The following is an 18,882-nucleotide window of genomic DNA, read 5'->3' as shown; positions in this document are numbered from 1 at the left end:
CTGAGAAATGTAAACATTCAAGGAAGATAGTGCACTGATCTCTGAGTTTCTGTAGGTGGGAAGGAGCCTAACTTCTGTGAGCACCTGCTCCCAGTTGCAAAACTACCTCCTGCCTTAAAGATAGAAGTTTATTTTTTCTTTATATAATCACGTCCTTTTCCTTGTGGACTAGTTATTGCTTACCTTGAGAACGTGTGTGTAATGGGATGTATCTGCTTAGCTACATATGTATGACTAACACACAGAGATTTCTTTCAGTCTTTGCAATCTCTTATTTGGATTGCCTGGGATATGTATCACGTTCTTGTTTAATGCCTATTCAATAATAAAACTGACTTTGTCTTCCTTTGTGGATCGGTTTTCTGGGTTGGGAGAAAATTTTGTTTTGAGTTATATTTCTCAACACACACTAATGCCACAACCCAAAAGAACACAGATAGGAAAAAAGAAAAGTTTACATCTAATTGACTCCCTCAGAAGACCTGACTTCTAATTTATTCCCCTTAGCCTTTACAAGAGAGCTGCCTTATCATTTATTCCTTGTCCCTTTCTCTTCCCCTCAGTTTCTCCAACTTTTTACTTTATTTATTTTTTGTTTCTTTTATTGGGGAATATTGGGGAACAGTATGTTTTTCCAGGGCCCATCAGCTCCAAGTCAAGTTGTTGTCCTTCAATCTAGTTGTAGAGGGCGCAGCTCACTGGCCCATATGGGAATCGAACCGGCAATCCTATTGTTAAGATCTCATATTCTAACCAACTGAGCCATCCGGCCGCCCCTCTCCCACTTTCTTATATTGCCTGTCTCTCTTTTATCCTGTTGAAAGATAACTTTCAAAATAAACCTAGTCATTACTCATACAGACATATAAATAAGCACATATTGAAGATTTTATTCTACTCATTAATCAGTGAGGGAACCAGGAAGAAGTTACAACTGGTTCAAAAGAGAATCCAAAGAACAGACCATTTTTAGATCAAGAATATTGAAATAAGTATGCAAATAGTGGCAAAACTGGTTTTCCAGAAGGGAGCAGTGAAGACAATTGCTCTTCCACTGGACAGGACAGAACTTGCATGTCTATAGACAAGAATTATTCTGTGTTGCTTTAAGTTATGTGTAACTTACAGAATGGTAAAATAGCTCCCATAGAATTGGAATCAGATAACTGGAGGAGTCTCCTTAAGTCCATCAATGGATGAATGGATAAAGAAAATGTGGTGTGTGTATATAATGGAATATTATTCAGCCATAAAAAGGAATGAAATCTTGCCATTTGTGACAGCATGGATGGACCTTGAGGGTATTGTGCTAAGTGAAATAACTCAGACAGAGAAAGAGAAATACCAAATGATCTCACCTGTATGTGCAATTTAAAACGACTATAAAAAAAAAAAACCACCAAGCTCATAGATAGAGAACACATTGGTGGGGAGTGTGGAGGGTGGGAGAAATGGGTGAAGGGCGTCAAACTTCCAGTTATAAAATAAATAAGTCATGGGGATATAATGTACAGCATGGTGACAAGAGTTAATAATACTGTATTATATATTTGAAAGTTAGTAAGAGAGTAGATCTGAAAAGTTCTCATCACAAGAAAAAAAATTCTGTAAGTATGTATGGTGACGGATATTAACTAGACTTATTGTGGTAATCATTTCACAATATATACAAATATCAAATTATTATGTTTTACTCCTGAATCTATGGTATTTATTAGTTATACCTCAATTTAAAAAAGAGACAATGCAGTTCTCCATTGAACACAAATTTTCCTCTACCATCTTATTTTTCTTACTGTAAAAAAACAAGCAAAACACATGTTATGATACTTTTGAGAAGTCGGCAGTATGTAGTAATTGTTTCCTCTTTTTCTCTACCAAAACAAGTCTCTTACATTAAATCTGATTAAAAATCACTTATTCTTTTTTTTTTTTTTAAGATTTTATTGGGGAAGGGGAACAGGACTTTATTGGGGAACAATGGTCAAATTGTTGTCCTTTCAATCTTAGTTGTGGAGGGTTCTGTTCAGCTTCAAGTTGTTGTTCTTTCAGTCTTAGTTGTGGAGGGCGCAGCTCAGCTCCAGGTCCAGTTGCCGTTGCTAGTTGCAGGGGGCACAGCCCACCATCCCTTGCGGGAGTCGAACCGGCAACCTTGTGGTTGAGAGGACGCACTCCAACCAACTGAGCCATCCGGGAGCTCAGCGGCAGCTCAGCTCAAGGTGCCGTGTTCAATTTTAGTTGCAGGGGGCGCTGCCCACCATCCCTTGCGGGACTCGAGGAATTGAACTGGCAACCTTGTGGTTGAGAGCCCATGCTCCAACCAACAACTGAGCCATCCGGGAGGCAGCTCAGCTCAAGGTGCCGTGTTCAATCTTAGTTGCAGGGGGCAGAGCCCACCATCCCTTGCGGGACTCGAGGAATTGAACTGGCAACCTTGTGGTTGAGAGCCCACTGGCCCATGTGGGAATCGAACCGGCAGCCTTCGGAGTTAGGAGCACGGAGCTCTAACCGCCTGAGCCACCGGGCCGGCCCACTTATTCTTTTTTTAATTAAAGTTTATTGGGGTGACAATTGTTAGCAAAGTTACATAGATTTCAGGTGTACAATTCAGTAACATATCATCTATATATTCTATTGTGTGTTCACCACCCAGAGTCAGTTCTCCTTCCATCACCATATATTGTATCCCTTTTACCCTCATCTACCACCCTCCTCCCCCCTTACCCTCTGGTAACCACTAAACTATTGTCTGTGTCTATGAGTTTTTGTTTCTTCATTTGTTTGTCTTGTTCCTTTGTTGTTTTCAGTTTTATGTACCACATATCAGTGAAATCGTATGGTTCTTGACTTTTCCTGTCAGACTTATTTTGCTTAGTATAATAATCTCAAGATCCAACCATGTTGTTGCAAATGGCATTATTTCATCTTTTCTTGTGGCAGAATAGTATTCCATTGTGCATACATACCACAACTTCTTTATCCATTCATCTATCGAAGGACACTTTGGTTGTTTCCATGTCTTGACCAACAAAAATAAAGCTGCAATGAACATCGGACCACATATAGCTTTATGGATAAATTTTTTCAGATTTTTTGGGTAGATACCAATGAGAGGGATTGCTGGGTCATAAGGTAATTCCATTCTTAATTTTTTGAGGAATTTCCACACTGCCCTCTGTAGTGACTACACCAATCTGCATTCCCACCAACAGTATATGAGTGTTCCTTTTTCTCCACAGCCTCTCCAACACTTGTTACTATTTGTCTTGTTGATGATAGCCATTCTGACTGGGGTGAGGTGATATCTCATTGTGGTTTTTATTTGCATTTCTCTGATAAAAATCACTTATTCTTGGAAGAGTTCACTGATTAAACTTACCTAGCTTGGCTTTCCTATTATTACCATCATCATTAATAAACATTTTTGTATTTAATGTGCTATTGTTTTGTCTGACACTTATTATCAGTATAAATAATTATAACTCCGTAACGCCACGAATAACTGCAATAGTTATTAGGATTACTAGTAAAGGTGAAAAAAAATTTAAGCAATTGCTTTTCTCCAATTGCAAGATGCCAAATAACCTGCCTGACTAATTAAAAACAAAAAAACAAACAAACAAACCAGTTTTAAAAGCTGAATTTACTAAATGAATGGATGATTTTGGCTTACTATAGATGCACTATACAGTGTCTTTTTTATTTGCTTTTTGACTTTTTTTCCCCCAAATATATTTGTTTTATTTTCTCTCACAGAAAGTCATATTTATTAAAAGCAGCTACTATGTCTGGTTCATCTTTGATGTCAAGCACCTCGTACAATGCCTGCACATTGTTGGTGCTTCATAATATCTGCCAAATGATGACCTCTCTGGCTTGGAATTTCTTGAGGGCAGGGATCTTGCCTGCTGTCTCTCAGGCATGCTCAGTGGATATTGGCTTGAGTGCCTCTACTAAGGTCTCAATTAGTCTATTCATTTTGAACCTCAGTTTTCTTCTGTCCTTGGGGCCCAGACATGTCCAATAAATAGTGTCATGGTTAATGGGAAAACCTATGGCATCATGGAAAGAGCACTGGATTGATTAAGGGCCAGGAGGTCTGGCACTACCAGGGACTAGTGAGTGAACTTTGGACAAAATATTTCACTTCCTGAGCTTCCATCTTTTATTTCCTCTGCACCTCAGTTTACATTTCTGTGTCATAAGAATAGCAGTTTCTCTCTCTCTCTCTCTCTCTCTCTCTCTCTCTCTCTCTCTCTCACTTTAGATTGGGGCATTATGATTATAAACAGGGTCTATTCTATATGTTGAGTTCTATGGAAGCAATTAAAGGAGGTAGAAAAATATGGGCTGCAGTTTTAAGTTTTCGTCTCATTTTTAAAGTCACAGGCAAGTATATTGGTTATTGGTTGTGTATATTATTATGAACACACATACAATAGGTTTTTCTCTCGGTTGTTTTAGGGATTGAAGTTACACTTTCTTTGTAGTCATTATTTCAAACATGCGGCAATTTGGTAATCACTATCACGCCTATCCGGAGGCCTTTTTGAAAATCTCTGTCTGTATGTGATATTGTCTGTGGACAACTCCATTGTAAATGCAGTAGGACAGGTTTTTATAGAGAAAGCAAATAGTAAATGAACTATACCTTTCAGGTATTCAGCTTGCTTGAGAGGTAAGGTCGGATAAGTCGGGTGTCTGTAAGCACTATGATGTTGGTCCCAAACCCAGGGATCATCCTGGATTTCTCCCTACTCTTACCCTCCAATTCACTGGGAATTCCTGCTGCCTCTCCTCCAAAACACACATGAATCTGACAGTTCTCTCTGTCTCCACACTACATTCTCATCCACTATCATCATCCCTTCCTGGGCTAGCGCATTGTTTCCTGTCTCCCTGCTTCCACCTTTACCCACTAAAGTCCATGTTCCTCCTAGTGGCCTGAATGATCTTCTAGAAACATAATTAGATCACACACACCCTGTTTAAAGCCCTCCATTAGCCTTTAGGTAAAATCCACTCTTCTCTGAGCAAGCCCCTACTACCTCTCCTGTCCCACCCACGGCCACTCTCCTTTCTGCCAACTCTCCTCCACCCACAGTGGCCTCTTTCTTTGCCTCACATACCCCAAGCTTATTCCAGCCTCAGGGCTTTTGCACTAGCTGTTTTCTTTGACTAGAATGTATTTCCTCATAATCTTAGCATGGGAACCTCTGTCTTGGCATTCGGATCTTAATTTAACTGTCACCTCTTCTGAAGAGGTTCTGAATTCTCCACATAGCATTTTTCATTATCTGATATTCCGATTTTTAAGAAAAATTAGTCTAATTTCTCCTCTACTAGAATGTAAGCCCCTGGGAACAGGGATAGGTCTGTCTTATTTGCTGAATTGTTAGAATCTATAAAAGATTTCAGCTTGTAATGGGCACTCAATAAACTTTTGTCAATGCATTAAAGGCACTCAGTTCTTGTTAAGTTGGTTTGTCTTCCTCTACTTGTGGGTGAAACTAACATGTGAACTTCAAGGATGCAACACATGGCTTCCAACCTTGATAAGCTGGCTGGAAAGCAATGAGGTGAGGTGGTACGGTGGCAGATCAAAGACCGATATCAGACTACGAAGATAGGAGAGGGCCAGGAAAACAGGCTGTTGTCTTCATGGAACCTCCAACTAATAAAGCTTGTGACTTTGGCAGGCAGCCCAGGCTTAATCACTACTTAGTAGAGTAGGCAGACTCTGCCCTACCCCCTATACTTCAGGTTGTTTTTACTTCCTTAAGCAATTTATGAGCACCTGCCATAGACTGTACCAGTCTTTGGAGCCTCTGCAGTAGGAACTCGATTCATGGATATCTGTATGGTTAAATGAAATAATGTCTGGCACATAATAGGCATTCAATAGGGTCGGTTTTCATTATCCTTTGCCTTGTACAACCATCCCTGTCAGGATTGCAGGAAGGAAGGGTGAAACCTTTCCAGATATTGGAAGGTTGAGGGTGTGAGGTGTCAACAGGTGGGAAAGGAATGTGGACCAGCCAGGGCCACTGTGTTAGTTTTAGTTTTGTACAATGTGCACCACCTGCACAGCTCTCCTCAGTGCCTTGGCTCCAACAGGGGTTGGTGTTCTTCTTCTATAGTAAGTATTTACACATGTCAGATGCTAAGGCTACTAGCCACTGCTGAGTGATGGGCAAAATCAAAAGTCACAGATGTTGCCCTCTGCCCCGCTCAGAAAGCTGGGGCAATTGCCTGGCGTTTTCAAGACTTCAGAGAAGTTGGAAATTTGTGCGTTTGGTCAACTGACCTGCTGTGTCTGTAAGCCCCAGAATGTATGCTTTCCCTTCTTCATTCATTCATATGTTTGTATATTGAGTATAGAGTACCTGCTATGTGCCAGCTTCTGCACTAGGTGCTTAGGATATATCAGTGAACAAAACAAAGGTCCTTGCCCTCATGGAGGCAACATGTCATTGGGGAATCGGACAATAAATAATAGCATAGTGTATACATTAATTATGTAGTATATTAGAAGGTGATAGGCCTATAGATGAAAGTTATGCAGTGTAAGGGGAATCAATAGTGCCTGGAGGTGATATGGGGCAGGTTATGGTATTAAATAGAATAGTCAGGGAAGCCTCATTGAGAAAGAGAAATTTCATCAAAGTCTTGACAGAGGTGGGGAATTAGTCAATGACTATCTGGGTGAGAGAATTCCAGGCAGAGAAAACAAGTAGACCCTAAGTATGCTTGGTGTGTTTGAGGGGCAAAATGGCCAGTGCAGCTGGTGCAGATAGAATGAGAACAGACATAGGAGACAAAATCAGAGAGTTAAGCGGGGACCAGATGCTATAGGGCCTTGTAAACCATCATAAGGACTTTGGGTTTTACTCTGATGGAATGGGGAGCCTGTGCAGAATTTTTAGCAGAGATATCTCATGATTTTACTTATGTTTTCAAAAGGACCTGCTATAGGGCCGGCCCGGTGGCTCAGGCAGTTGGAGCTCTGTGCTCCTAATTCCGAAGGCAACCAGTTCAATTCCCACATGGGCCAGTGGGCTCTCAACCACAAGGTTGCCGGTTCGACTTCCGCAAGGGATGGTGGGCTGAGCCCCGTGCAACTAGCAATTGCAACTGGACCTGGAGCTGAGCTGCGCCCTCCACAACTAAGACTGAAAGGACAACTTGAAGCTGAACGTGGCAGCCTCCACAACTAAGATTGAAAGGACAACAACTTGACTTGGAAAAAAGTCCTGGAAGTACACACTGTTCCCCAATAAAGTCCTGTTCCCCTTCCCCAATAAAATCGTTAAAAAAAAAAAAAAAAAGACCTGCTATGTTAAGAATAGATTGTAGAGAAGCCGAGGGCAGGAGCTTAGGACAAAGTGGGAAGTTGTTGCAGTAACATAGGTGAGAAATATCTGGTTTAGATCAGGGTAGGAGCAGTGGAGGTACTGAGAAGTGATTGGATTCTCAGTAGATCTTAAAAAGAGCTAACCTCATTTCCTGATAGGTTAGAAGTGGGGTTTAGAGTAAAAGAGGCATCAAGGGATACTTAAAGGTGTTTGGCTTGAATAACTAGGATAGCGTTGCCATCAACTAAGATGCAAATAACTGTGAGTGGAACAGGTTTTGGGGGGCAGGGGAACTTCAACAAAAATTGAACTGAGCTGTAGGTATAAGCAAAAACTTGAATGAATCACAGAGACATTTTGTTGAATGGAAAAAGCCAGTCCAAAGATTTTACATAGTATATGATTCCATTTCTATGACACTTTGGAAAAGATAAAACTATATGGAAGATGAACAAATCCATATTTTCCGGGGCTTAGGGTTGAGAGGTGGGTTTGATTACAGAGGAACAGTGTGAGTGAATTTGGTTGATTATTCTGTACCTTGTGTTACTACTTTCAAGAAGGTATACCTGTTAAAATTCATAAACTATACACCAAAGCAAAGTTAATTTTATAGTATGTCAATTTAAAATTAACATATTAAACATTAAAATATTATTAAGTGTTTTTACTAATATTATAAGAATTAATTATTTATCTGACAATAAATTGAATTTTTTATTATTTATATGGAAATTAATATTATTTATCTGTATATAGTAATATTTGTGGAATTTGTCAGCTTTTAAAAATTACAATTTGGTTTCTTTTCTTGTTCTAAATAAGTGTTTACTTTGCACCTGATGTTTTTGTTTATAATATTGTATTGTTATTCTTTTTTTTTTTTAATTGGGGAATATCGGGGAACAGTGTGTCTCTCCAGGGCCCATCAGCTCCAAGTCAAGTCGTTGTCCTTCAGTCTAGCTGGGGAAGGCAAAGCTCAGCTCCAAGTCCAGTCGCCATTTTCACTCTTTAGTTGCAAGGGGCGCAGCCCGACATCCCATACCGGAATTGAATCAGCAACCTTGTTGAGAGCTTGCGCTCTAACCAACTGAGCCATTTAGCTGCCCCTGTATTGTTTTTCTTAAAGAGGCTATTCAGTTGGATAGGCCTCAGGCCCCCACAAAACCAGAATCTGTTCCTGCAGTGTTGGAACAGGTATCAGACTGGAGACCCTGTGCAGTAAGAAATTCACTATTGGTCTATACTTCTCCATTTTCTAGGGACTGTACCCTAATCAGTCAGTGGTTATATAAAAGTTCACTGTCAACTACTGTGTGTGCAGAAGGTAGATTGAGGGGGTACTCCTGGATACTAGGATCCTATAGGCAAAGCCCTGCAGGGACAAGTGTAATGAGAGCATAGGCAGGAAGGCAAGGTTTAGTGGTGACAACAGCAGAGATGCCTGAGGGTACCATACAACCTCTATTTCTAGGAGGAGTCTGCCTAGGCCATGCCACAGAAGGTACCCCTCAAGGACTTCAAATACAAATCATGGTCTGGAGAACATTCAGGGCTATGGTGACAAATGTAGATGGAGGAAACTGCTAGAATGATTTCTATTTTAGATAAAGGAAGTGTGAGATGACTGTTAGGCATCCAGGCAGAAGTGTTGAGTAGAGAGTTGAATATATGAATCTGTAGTTCAGGGGTTCTGGGTTTCAAATATAAATTTGAAAGTCAATATTTATACGGTGTTTATTTCTGATTCAGATCTTGCTATGACCAGGGAGGACTGCCATGTGATGGTTCTCCCTTCCCTTTCTGTTTTTTTCTGTCATTCTTTGGCCTTCACTCCCCAGCCCACCAACAATTCAGCCAAGAAAAGGAAGAGGACCCAGAGGAGACACAACTGATTTGGAGGTACAGAATGAGCTGGCTGCCCTCCTACAACTAGTACCCACTCTCCTTCCCCATCTAGGAAAGGAAACGTCGGGGCAGAGGAGGAGGTAAAGATGGGAGGGAAACCAGTGAGAACTTTCTTGTTGAGTGGGTCATGGAAACCTGATTTCCCACCAGACTGAGTTCTAGGGATGGGGTATAGGTCAACATCCCTACCAACAAACGCAGATTGCTTGTGAGATATAGGGCTCTTTTGGCTTGAGCCCTAGGAGGCAGCAAGACAGCAAAAAAAATGGTGATGTGATATATCTAGTAAATAAGACCTGAAAAACCTCTCAGAATTCTCTGATCTTCAATGAGTCCAGAAAAACAATATACCCAGGAATATTACTGAAGTAGGCTAGCTTCATTAGAATGCTTGTGTCTGAAGTAATAAAGAAAATTCCAATTCAAATGGATTTAAACAATAAATGGATTTTCTTGACTCAGTAATAAAGTTCAGAGGTGGGAGTGATTCAGTCCGGCACTGGCTCCATTGCTGTTCTCTTATGGGTGTTGGCTTTGTCCTCAGGCTGGCTTCCTTCCTAATAGCAAAGTGGTTCTATCAATTCCAGGTCTCACTTCTGCCTGTTCAGAAAGAGAACTTCTTTTCCTAACCATAGAAAATTACTCCTGGGCTTCAGTTTGCACCGACGTCAGTCATGTGCTTCCCCCTAAAAAAACAATTGTGACTAAGGACTTGCCATTAAGGCAAAAAGGGTGGGATTATGTCTGAGCCAATCAGGACACACCAGTGGAACTGGTTGGGAGGGGTGGTGGTTTATGTCAGTTTCACTCCAATCACACTACACACAGAGAGGGATCACATGGATCCTGGAGCAGCCACCAATAATGTCAACCATGTTTGTGGAGAGAGCCATACTCCTAAAAGGGCTTTGTGGACAGGAGTGAGGGCCTGCTCAATAGCAACTGTGTGGACAGTTAGTCAGGGACCAAAAGGGAGTGATGAACATCTCAGCAGATGTCAGAATCTGTGATAATCACCGAGGGTTAGATTCCCTTGACACCCTGGTATTATTTACTCTATGGAAGTTAGGTACAACTTTGGAGAAAGAGGGGCACCCAGCAATGACTAAAATTAAGTTTCTACTACCTGAGCTTTGTGAGAATCTGGAGTAGAAATTAAAATACAGAAAATTAAGTTGCATTTCTTACCCATCAGAGTTTAAGGACTCTGACTTATGCCTGCTATGTGACCTTCAGCACTCTGGCCTTCAGAGGTAACTTCCAACAAATCCATGTTCACATGCTAGGAGGAGAGTGTCCTTCCTCAGTTTTGTGTATTGAAATTCTTTTTGTCCTTCAAGCCTTAGCTTTTTCTGTGAAGGTTTCCCCGACCAGCCAAGCAGAGGTCCTCCTCTCCTCTGCCCTTTGCTTTTATCCCTCTTTTTGCCAGGCATCTTTGTAAGGCCCAAGGCTCTGCCTTATATGTGCCTCTGGTTTTAAAAGGCATTGTGTTTAGAATATGCTAGCTGACAGCTTCCTGGAAACAGCTCTACCTGTTTTTTGGTATTTCTGATATCCAGATATTTCTGGAAATATCTCCAACAAAAGTATCTGTTGTTGTTGTTTTGTCACTTGGCTTAAAAAAAAAAAGAGTTAGTGGTTCTAAAATACCTTGCAGACTATGTTGCATTCTTAGAGCCAGAAGGAGAAAGCACTTCCTTTGTAGGTCAATTGAGGAGCTCTTTGGGGGCGGGGGAGTCTCAGATATCTTACCCCAAATTTGATGATTTCCAGTGCCTATACCTTTGACTGTTTTCACTTTCTAGATTCCTGAGTTAAGCTCTGTGAGATATACTTAATTTAGGTCCTAGACAAAAAACAGTGTCCGCTCATGGAGATGAGGGCCCATCCACAAGTAAACCCATGACTATTGGAAGAAAAGTCAAAGGCTGAATTTTGAGCATGCCTTCAAATGTGAGTAGATAGTTTTGTTCTGCTATATGGGTTTTGTGTGTCCAGAAACAATTATCAATAGATTTAGCAAAATTGCAGACTGTGAATTGCTATTTTTTGTGAACTAGGTGAAATTGGATTTCTTTTGTGCAACAAAAGAAAGTGTTTAAAACAGGCTTACCTATGACCTGACATTTTCCCTTCAACTATAAAGCCCATGTGTTGAGAGAAGATAGGGGGAAAAGCTACATATGTCTAAGTGCCGGAAAGAATGGTAGGAAAAGCAGTGATGTTTTTATTTTTCGGAGTGAACAATGAGGTTACACATTACAGGAAAAGAAATTATCTAAAACAGGATGGGTTTAATTCTTGTAGGAAGGAAAGATCCTGTTTCTTTCTGACAGGTGATGTGTGCATGTTTGCGTGTGTGCATGAGGATGCAGGTAAAGTGAATGGTGGGTGCATGAAGCGTGAGAAGGGAAATAATACTTATTAGCTATCATGTTCCAGTGCCAGTTACTACTGAGAGCTTTACATTATCACACTTAATCTGTACAACTACCCTATGAAGTAGCTGTTTCTTTTCATTTGCATTTTATATGTGAGGAAAATGAACCTCCGAAAGCTCAGTCCACAGCACCCATCTCTTGTGATGTGTACTTTGGTTATGGGACAAGTTTTGGGTTATGGGATAAGATTCAAGCAAGATTGCATATCCCCAAAAATAATTCTCCTGATTTCATCACATCACGCTACCTCCTGAAACATCCACAGTATATTTTCAGGAGTCAAAATATTAGGAAACAAGACCAAAGGAGTTTAGAAAACAAAGGGGCAGTCCTTCAGTTTCTTAAACGTGACAAGGCCTGAGACAACTAAGCTGTTCTTAGGTACATTATGTTCTGTATTAATCATTACTTTTTATTTTATAAAAAGGTTTAAGAATGTCAGATTTATTGAAAGAAGGCTTACAGATAGGATGATCAGCACATGATCAGATTTATTTTTCTAAGACCCAGGCCTGTGGCAAACTGATTTTAGTTTCTAGTCAATTAAAAAAGTGGTCAAATGTTTCATGTACATTGTAGATGCCTGACCACTGCACTGTACACCTGAAGCTGAATAATATTGAATGTCAACAATAACATATATGTATATATATATATATATATATTGGTCGGTATGTATATGTGTGTGTGTGTGTGTGTGTGTGTGTGTGATGGGATGTGGAGTGCGGCATAAGGAATAGTCAATGGAACTGTAACACCTATATACGATATCAAAGGGGCAGTAGAGTGGGGGAGAGCGGTTATCACTTTATGAGGGGTGTAAATGTCTAACTATTACATTATTTTGTACACCTGAAACTAAAAAAAAAAAAATGGTCAAGTTATGTAATTAAGAGGAAAAGGACATAAAATAGTCTGTTTATTTGAACCTAGTATTATATATTTTTTAAAAGTACTCTCCCTGTCTATTAAGATCTTGTTAAAACAGTCTCAAACCCCATTCTATGAATTGAATAAAGTCTAAAGTTCTCAAAGTTTCTTCAGATTCCTGAGACTCAGGGCTAGACTTGGTTCTAAGATACTGTTTCTTCCAACAGTGATTATCTTCATATCCAAAGCATGTCACTCTTCTGTCACTCTTCCGTTCACACTGATTCAGATGTGAAACTCAGCGATTCCCCTTAATTTCCACACAAAAATGAATCAATCAGTGTTCTGTGTTTAGCAGACTTTATTAAAGGTTTATGGAGATGAGGCATTTACATTAGAGTAATGCAAATAGAATTCATGAAATACAGATACAATTTAAAACTAAGACATGAACTCTTCACATTTTAATCTCTCTCTCTCTTTTCTTTTCTTAAATTAAAATTTATTGGGGCTGTTACTGGAAAGCAGGCCCTTCTTGGCCCAGTGTCCAGGTTCTTGGGCATCTAGAGCAAAGAATTGAACAAGATACCGAGGTAAAGTAGTGAAAAAGCAGTTTATTAGTAGAAAAAGTACACTTTAAAGAAATAAAAGCTGACCCGAGCAGCAGACTATGGCTCAAGGGCCATTATTAGAAGAGAAAGTACACTCCAAAGGGTTTGGAGCGGACCCGAGCAAAGGCAAAGCTCAAGAGGCCCTGACTGACGAGGACTTAGAGTTTTTATCCCTTTTTTTGTCTAGAATGGGCTGTTCCTTTCTGGGAGTGAGACCAATTGATTGACAAGAGGCTATTACCTCATCTTTTTAGACTGCGCATGTTCCTTCCCAGAATTCAGTCTGTTATAATGATATTAATGAACTTCCGGGCATATGTATGATATTGTAATGATGGTATAATGAGGCCCAGGTGAAATGAAGGTCGTTGTGGCCTTTACGTTGTGCAGGTCTGAGTGGCCAGTTTGATCTAGTTGGGTATTTTGTACCCATTTGTTCCTCATAGGTGTAGATAATTACAATGAAAAGGGGAAGTTTTGGGCGGAGAGGGGAGGTCTTTTCGGCAGTCGCATTCTGTGGGTTGTGCAGTGTGGGGACAGATCCAGGAGTGTAGTTTCCAGGCTCTCGGCCTCACGTGGAAAGGTGCTGGCCCAGGTAGTAAATGGCCATCAACTGTGATTGGATGGCCATCAGCTGTGGCTAGTTGGCCGTCAGCTATAACCAGTGAGCCGTTGGCCACGAATATAACTGTCGTGGTTACGCTAGCAGAAAATGGGGGCTAGCAAGAAGATGGCGGCTGAGCTAGCAAGCGTGGATTGCAGTTAGCATGGCGGATTACAGCTAGCAAGTGAGGTTGGTTGGCAGAGAGAAGTGGATGGCAGGTTGCAGATAGTGTGTCTCCTGCTTCCTGTGTCTCCAACCCAGCCGCCAGCGAGAATATAGTGGTATGACTCCCCTATGTCTCCATGGGTGTTCCTTTTTGGCCTCACCATATCCTGTGTTCTTATGTGGGGAGAGGGACCCGAGACCCCACATGTCACTCTGCATGACAACAAGTTTTAGGGTAATTGTCTAAAACAGGGATAGGAGCTAAAAACTGGGGAAAAGGAAACTTAAGGAGAAGGAAACTAAAAATTTCTATAGGAAAGAAAACAAAGCTTTTCAGTGTGTGTGGGGGTCTACTTGTTGGCCCATATCAGGGTGATAATTGTTACTAAAGTTACATAGATTTCATTTTAATATCTCTGAAATAAGGATGTGCCTTACAATTGAAGGCGGTGTCTTTTATTTCTTAGTGGTATATAAAGTAATGGTACATTTTACAATCAGTGGCATCTTAGATTCAATGAAAAAGGAAATTATACCTCTGTTTTCAAAACGTCTTCTGGTGATTTCTACTACTTGAGCTCTACATTCTTACCGTGGTGCTTTGGTCCAGGCACGTGCCATTTGTCACATTTCTTCAGCCCTGTATAGAGCATATAAAATGTATTATATATGTTGGATTGAGGTTTGCAAAACAAGTTGTTTACTAGTAGGGACAGGATTATGGCTGCACATGTGTGAGACTGATAAGAGTGAAGTAAAAAACATGTTTTGTGTGAATCTGAGCATAACAAAATTGAATGATAAGCACCTTTACCAAAACAACTTCTGGTTATCACCTAAGAGGTAAAAAACTCTGGCAAACAACTTCTGGTTACCACCTAAGAAGTAAACGAGTCCAAGGAAAAGAGGACAAAAGCAGAACTCCAGAGCGATGCTGGGAGCAGTCTGGACACTCAGCTAAGACCCTCCACGAGCCTCTGGATGAGACACTATCCGACAGAGTCCTCTGCGAGTGGCAAGCCGCCACACAGGACTCTCCAAAGTTCTCCTTGCAAGACCAGCTTGCCTCAGACCCGGCGTGGGCCCAGTCGCCTCTCCTGAACCAGGGACCTTCACCACCTCAATTGACTCTGGGACTTGGTTCATTATTAAATTCTATTCTATTCTGTATAACCTCCTGTGCTTACCAGAGCATTGGCCTCTGGAGGGATATTGGCTCCCAAATAAAGCTATTACTCACTCTATGTGTATCTGTGTGCCAGGACTTTGTTCCCCACTTGCGTCACAAGTACCACGCAGGGATGTAGGGCCCTGCGGAGGGGTGAATGTCCCCTTGACTTGCAGGAAGAGACTGAAATGTGGTGATTGTCCTTCACAGGCACTCGCAATAAGCCCACTTCTGATTTTGGCAGTAACTGCTACAGACAGTTCCATGTCAGCTCATACTAACAATATTACCTTTAATGTGCTGTGTTTTTTCATTTTCCGCTGCAAATAAATATGCTTGGCCAAGTGTAACTGCAGAACCAGCTCAAAATGGTCCCATTTGGTTTAATGAGATATTGAGTTGCTTTTCAGAGACAACAGACCAAAACCACAAGTCATGCAGTCAAAGCACGTGCAGAGAAAGAACATTGACTTCCAGCTATACCAGGAACCAAAGTCTTGTCCCCCACCCCTTCCACCAGAACTAAAGGACTGGGACAAAATGGGAAGTGAATACTTAAACCCTTTCAAAAGCAAAGGGCATCTCCAGGAAGATCCCGGGCTGACGCCCCTTACCATAAGGGGCCAAGCTCCAAGGTCCTCCAGTTAAAACTTGCCCTACCAGTGCTACCAAGTACCTGTTCTCCATAATCTCTTAAAAACTCTCCCCAAACCCTGGATCGAAGAGTTTGGGCTTTTGAGCATTAGCTTCCCATTCTCCTGGTTGGCGCCATTCATAATAGCCGAACTTTCTTTATTGCAATTTTCAGTGTTTAGTGTTTGGCTGTGCTAGCAGCGAGGGGGGACGAACTCTTTCTGTTCGCTGATACAAGCACATCTCATAAGTGTGGGAGTTAACATCCCCAGGGCAACATTCAACTAATGGTTGTCAGGACCTAGTGGGTAAATGCCCCTCTTCCTTTGCTCCAGGAATGCATTCTGCATGCTTCTCAGGAGGTTCTGGACAAATCAAGTCACAGTGACAACTTTGACAACATACGGGTATTTCATACCAGCTTTTGCACCTTCCTTTTCTCACCCTCTTAGCTTTCTCACTGCTGCTCTCTGGGATCATCTCTCAAATTACCTGCACACAAGTCCTTGTTTCAGGCTCTGGTGTGTAGTTTTTTTGTCTTGTTTTGTTTTGGTGGGAAATAACTCAAGCTAGGACTCTCTCTGTACTCTCCCTCTCAGAGCCCCATCTTTTCTTATTTGGAACCATACAACTCTTTCCATTCCTTACATACAGATTGAGCTCAGGCTCTTCCTTTGCATTTCCAAGATTTCAACTGCAGCTTTGAAAGGATTGTTGTAAATGAACACCAGATTTTGTCTAGGGTGAGAGGTAGGGAGTGTTTCAGTTTTTCAGCTTAAATTCCTATAGAAAACAAACAAGAAAAAACAGTAAGGACCTAGCCAAAATGTCAAAAATGGTTATCCGAAGGTGGAAAGATGGGTGGTTTAAATTCTCTTCTTTTTGTACTATTAAAAAAAAGAGACAACAGGCCTAAAATGGAGTCACTTGTGCTAAGCCCATGTCACCAAACCAAGACTTAAACTAATTGCAATTTCAGCCTCTACCAGGAATGTAATCTTTAACCAGTCAATTTGGAATTTTCTGGTCAGCAGTAGTGAGACAATCCGCCTGATAGATCCCTTCTGTCCTGCAGAGAAAGATGAGGTAATCTGCTCTTTCCATGTCCCTGTCCCCTTTTCCTATAAAAGCCTTCAATTTTGTACAGCTCCTAGGAGCTCCTTTCTCCTCAGAGCTCCTTTCTATTTGCCAGATGGGATGCTACCTGGTTTATGATTCACTGAGTAAAGCCAATTAGATTCTCAGATTTACTCAGTTGAATTTTGTTTTTTAACAGTTTCTTTGTATTTTCTAAAATTTCTATGATGAATATATCTTAATTTTATAGTAAGGAAAAAACAAGAAAAGTTAATACAAAAATTTGATCAAAGTGACTTTTTTCTCTTTAAAAAATAACTTTATTGAGGTATAATTTACATACCATAAATTCACCCATTTTAAGTATACAATTCAATGATTTTTAGTAAATTTACCTAGTTGTGCAACCATCAACATATCCAGTCTTAGAGCATTCTTTTCTCTCCAATGAGATCTTTCATATCTGTTTACAGTTAATCCTCATTCTTACCCCAACCCTAAGCAAACACGAATCACTTTTCTGTCACTATAGATTTTCCTTTTCTGGACATTTCATATAAATAGAATATTTTAATATGTAATCTTTGCGTTTGGCTTCTTTCACTTAGCGTGTACTTAAAGTTTATTCATATTGTAAAATGCATTATGTATTTTACACTTTTTTTGTTAGTATTGGTATTCCATTATGGGTATACCACATTTTGTTTATCCCTTCACCAGTTGATGTGTATCTGGGCTCTCTCCACTTTGTGGCTATTGTGAATAATGCTGATATGAGCATTAATGTACGAATCTTTGTGTGAACATGTTTTATTTCTCTTGAATAGGTAGGTATGGAATTGCAGGGTCATATGAAAAATTTATATTTAACCTTTTAAGAAACTGCAAAACTGTTTTCCAAAGTGTACTTCTTCACATTCCCATCAGCAATGTAGGAGAATTTCTGTTAACATTTTTTGTCAACACTTGTTATTGTCTGTCTTTCTGATCATGGCCATCCTGGTGGCTGTAAAATAGTAACTCCTTGTGTTTTTTTTTTTAAGATTTTATTGGGGAAGGGGAACAGGACTTTATTGGGGAACAGTGTGTACTTCCAGGCCTTTTTTTCTAAGTCAAGTTGTTGTCCTTTCAATCTTAGTTGTGGAGGGTGCCGTTCAGCTTCAAGTTTTTGTCCTTTCAGTCTTAGTTGTGGAGGGCGCAGCTCAGCTCCAGGTCCAGTTGCTGTTTTCTTGTTGCAGGGGGCACAGCCCAACATCCCTTTCAGGAGTCGAACCGGCAACCTTGTGGTTGAGAGGACACACTCCAACCAACTGAGCCATCCGGGAGCTCAGCAGCAGCTCAGCTCAAGGTGCTGTGTTCAACCTTAGTTGCAGGGAGCGGAGCCCACCATCCCTTGCGGGACTCGAGGAATTGAACTGGCAACCTTGTGGTTGAGAGCCCACTGGCCCATGTGGGAATCGAACCGGCAGCCTTTGGAGTTAGGAGCATGGAGCTCTAACTGCCTGAGTCACCGGGCCGGCCCTAACTCCTTGTGGTTTTAATTTGCATGTCTCTATTGACTAATGAATGATGTTGAGCATCGTTTCATGAGCTTATGAGCCATTTGTATATCTTCATTGAAAAAACGTGTATTGAAATCTTTTGCTCATTTACAAATTGGATTGTCTTTTGATTGAGTTATAAGAGTTCTTTTATATTCTGGATACAAGTTCTTTCTTTTTTTCCCCCATATATGTGATTTACAAATATTTTCTCCAGTCCTTGGCTTGTGTTTTCATTTTCTTAGTGGTATCATTTGGGTGTAAAGTTGTTTTTAAAGACATTTTAAGTAAAGATTCACAGGAAATTGCAAAGATATTATAGAGGTTATATGTATCCTTCACCCAGTTTTACTCCCAAATTTTGAATTTTGAGTAAGTCCAGTTTATTAATTTTTTTCTTTTATGGATCATACTTCTTGGGTTGGGTTTAAAAAATGTTTGCCTAACCCAAGGTCTTGACATTTTCTCCTGTTTTATTCTAAAAGTTTTATAGCTTTAGCTCTTACATT

At 40.6% G+C, this 18,882-nt stretch overlaps 1 long non-coding RNA gene across 1 annotated transcript; it reads left to right on the top strand.

Annotated features, from left to right (window-relative positions):
* Positions 1 to 1,470: 1,470 nt before the first annotated feature.
* LOC141572183 (uncharacterized) lies at positions 1,471 to 15,198 on the top strand. Its single transcript, XR_012497394.2, has 2 exons — positions 1,471 to 11,216; positions 14,796 to 15,198. It is a non-coding gene; the product is annotated as an uncharacterized LOC141572183 (long non-coding RNA).
* The last annotated feature ends 3,684 nt before the right edge of the window (positions 15,199 to 18,882 follow it).

This window comes from Rhinolophus sinicus, chromosome 14, assembly GCF_057876585.1.
Source record: "Rhinolophus sinicus isolate RSI-liver-muscle chromosome 14, RSI-T2T, whole genome shotgun sequence".
Classification (NCBI taxonomy): domain Eukaryota; kingdom Metazoa; phylum Chordata; class Mammalia; order Chiroptera; family Rhinolophidae; genus Rhinolophus; species Rhinolophus sinicus.
Note: the sequence above shows the minus strand (reverse complement) of the source record. Positions and strands in the feature narration are given on the sequence as shown.